This window comes from Rhinopithecus bieti, unplaced genomic scaffold (genome assembly GCF_001698545.2).
Source record: "Rhinopithecus bieti isolate Rb0 unplaced genomic scaffold, ASM169854v2 scaffold_139, whole genome shotgun sequence".
Lineage (NCBI taxonomy): Eukaryota > Metazoa > Chordata > Mammalia > Primates > Cercopithecidae > Rhinopithecus > Rhinopithecus bieti.
Window position 1 is genome coordinate 24,166 of NW_016802933.1, and position 4,154 is coordinate 28,319.

Sequence of the window (4,154 nt, forward strand, 5' to 3'; positions counted from 1 at the left end):
CACAGGAAGGGGAACATCACACACCAGGGCCTGTTTTGGGGTGGGGGAAGGGGGGAGGGATAGCATTCGGAGATATACCTAATTTAAATGATTAGTTAATGGGTGCAGCACACCAACATGGCACATGTATACATATGTAACAAACCTGCACGTTGTGCACATGTACCCTAGAACATAAAGTATAATAAAAAATAAATAAATTTTAAAAAAAGGTTAAAAAAAGAAAAGGCAGTTAGCCTTTATATTACATTTATATATTTTTTAATTGATTAAAATAAATAAAACAATTATATAATCATATTATAAATCTAAAAAAAAAAGATTTTTTCCTTCATCTTAACTTTGGATAACCTGATGACAGTGTACCTAGATGAAGATCTTTTGGGGATGAATTTCCCAGGTGTTCTTTGTGCCTCTTGTATATGCATGTCTAGGTCTCTGGCAAGGCCAGGGGAAGTTTTCCTTGATTATTCTCCCAAATATGTTTTCCAAGCTTTTAGAATTGTCTTCTTCCTTAGGAACACCGATTATTCTTATGTTTGGTCATTTAACATAATCCCAAACTTCTTGGAGGCTTTGTTCATATTTTCTTACTCTTTTTTCTTTGTCTTTGTTGGATTGAGTTAGTTTGAAGACCTTTTCTTCAAGCTCTGAATTTCTTTCCTCTACTTGTTTGATTCTATTGCTGAGACTTTCCAGAGCATTATGCGTTTCTAAAAGTGTGTCCAAAGTTTCCTGAATTTTTTATTGTTTTTTTAAGCTATCTATATTCTTTATTGAACTCTTCAGTGTTTGAGTTCATTCAGTGTTTGCCAATTTTTGTTGTTTATTAACCTTATTATTATTTTGTAGAATTCTTTGTATTTTCCAGTTATGAAGTCTTTGTCACATATATGTATTAAAATATTTTCTTCCATCCTGTGACTGCTATTACACGTTCTTAATGGTGTATTTTGTTGAACAAAGATTTTAAAATTTGTTGAGACCCAATTTATCATTTTTTTTTGTTTTATGAATATTGCCCTTATGCTTATCTAAGAAACCTTAGCCTTCCTCAAAGTCTTGAAGCCATTGTCCTATTTTCTTTTTATAATTCCAGCTTCGACAATGGTATCTGTAATCATTGTCAACATAATTTGGGAGTATGATGTGAGGGAAGGTTAAGGTTCGTTTTTTCCTCCACAGGAATATCCAGTTGTTTCAACACCATTTATTGCAGACATTCTTATCTCCAATTGAATTGCTTTGAGGACTTTATTGAGAATCAATTGATGGTATATGTGTCAGTTTATTTCTGGACTCTATATTTTGTTCAACTTATTTTTCTATTCTTATGCTAATATCACACTTAGTTAACATATCTTTACATTAATTAAGAATTTTGTGTTGCCTTATGGAGTTTAGAATAAATTTATCAATTTACATAAAAATTTTACTCAGCATCCTAATTTTGAAAAAAAATTTCTATAAAAATCCTGCTATGTGTTGAATTTATTGCCAAATTTGGGGAAAATTGATATCTTAACATTAAGTCTTACAATCCACAAACATGGTATTATCTCTTTATTTAGGTCTTCTTTGATTTTTCTTAGAAATTTGTGTAGTTTTCCAAGTTTTCTATATAACGGTATTGTGCATCTTTTGTTAAATGTATTTCTATGCCATTTACTCTCTGATATTATTGTTATTAGTCTTGTTCTTTGAATTTCATTTTCACTCATTGTTTCTAATAACTAAAACACAATTGATTTTTTTATATTGACCTTTTATGCTATATTACTTATTAATATTGGTATTATATTGTAGATTTGTTTGAATTTTCATGTACAAATACAGTTGGCCCTGCATCTGTGGGTTCTGCCTCCATGGATTCAAGCAACTGCAGATCAAAAATATTTGAAAAACAAAAATGATGGTTGTGTCTGTACTGAGCACATGTAGATATTTTTTCTTGTCATTATTCCCTAAGCAATACAGTATAACAACTAGTTACATAGCATTCACATTGTATTAGCTATTACAAATAAACTAGTGATAACTTAAAGTATATGGAAGGATGTGCATACGTTATATACAAATAGTATACTGTTTTAGGTCAGAGACTTGACCATCTGTGGATTTTGGTATCTGTGATGGGTCCTGGAACCAACTGCCCATGGATATCGAGGATGACTGTATATATAAAATTATGAACTTAATGTACAATTATAAGTGTAATTATGGATTTTAAAAATTTTGTACTTTCTAAGTGTTTATTATTTGACCAATATAATCATTTTTTAGTTTAAAATATTTTTTCATACATTTATTTTCTTTACTTCCCCATTTAAAATCTCAAGTTGGCAAATAATTGTATTTATTTATGGGGTACAGTATGACATTTTGATATATGTAAACATTGTAGAACTAGAAAATCAAGCGAATTAGCATATTCATCACCTCACTTACTTATTTTTAATGAGGTGAGAATTTTAAAATCTACTTTTAGCAGTCAAAAAATATAGAAACATTATTATTAACTATGGTTATCATGTTGTGCAATAGATCACTAAAACTTATTCTTCCTTTCTAACTAAAGCTTTGTATCCTTTGGCCAACATCTCCACTTTTCCTATTCCCCCTTCACTCTGTAGCCTCTGGCAACCACCATTCTACTCTCTGCTTCAATGAGGTTGACATTTTTAGATTTTACATATAAGTGAGATCAGGCAGTATTTGTCTTTATGTGGCTAGCTTATTTCACATAATATTATGTCCTTCAGATTCATTCATGTTGTCATAAATCACAGAATTTTCTCATTTTTTTTAGGTTGAATAGTATTTCATTGTGTATTGTATGAAACTTTTTGTGAACTTATGCTTTCTTTTCTTTCGGACAAAAAATATTTCAATGAATTGTTGTCAGATAACATACGCGGTAGGATTTCAGTATTTTGACTAATCTTGAGAATTACTTTTTGGCCCAGTAATATTCTTTCATATTTGATATGCCATAATTCTAAAAAATAATGTATATCTTGTAGCTGTTAGTGTACTATTTTATAAATTCCAATAAGTTCAAATTTGCTGAGAGTGTTGCTCACTGTAGTGTTTCTGTTACTATTTTCTTTTGATCAGTTATTCTATCATTTCCTGAGAAAGACATGCTAAAATTTGCACTTCAGCCTGCAGATTTTTTCTCCAATTTTGTCAAATTTTGCATTTTATATTTTGAAGCTCTGTTATTCATCACATTTGATTATTTTGTCGTTTTCATGAATTAAATATTTTATTATTATGAAATCTCTTTTCATATATCTAGCAATAAATAAGTATTAAGACTTTGTTTCGAAGTCTGCTCTCTTTGATATCCATATAGCAAATCCAGACTTTTAAAAATAATCTTTATTTTTTAGAATAGTTTTAGGTTCACAGTAATATTGAGCAGAAGGTACAGAGTTCCTACATACCCTCTGCCTCCTCACATGCAAAACTTTCTTTATTATCGACATCTGCCATCGGAGTGATACTTTCCTTACAATTGGTAAACCTACTTTGACACATCATTATCACTTCAAGTCCATAATTTACATTTACTCTGTGTGGTTTTGTTTGTTTGTTTGCTTGTTTACAGGATCTGGCTCTGTCACCTAGGCTGGAGTACAGTGGCAAGATCTCGGCTCACTGCAGCATCTGCTTCCCAGGCTCAAGTAATCCTCCCAACTCAGCCTCCCAAGTAGCTGGGACTATAGGCACGGGCCACCATGCCCGGCTCATTTTTGTGGATACGGGGTTTTGCCATGTTTCTCAGACTGGTCTTGAACTCCTGGGCTCAAGCAATCCACCAGCTTCAGCCTTCCAAAGTGCTGTGAGCCACTGTATCCAGACAGGATTTACTCTTGATATTGCACATTCTATGAATTTGGACAAAAATGTGTAATGCTATGTATCCACCATTATAGTATTAAACAGAGTAGTTTCACTGCTCTAAAATTCCTCTGTTCTTTGCCTGTAACTCCTCCCTCTCCCCAGTCTCTGTGTATTAGTTCATTTATTTTCCAGCTTTATTGAGGTATAAATGATAAAAATTATGTATGTTTAAATTTCACAATGTGTGTTGTGGGGTGGGTGGACAGGGGAGGGATAGCATTAGGGGATATACCTAATGTAAATGA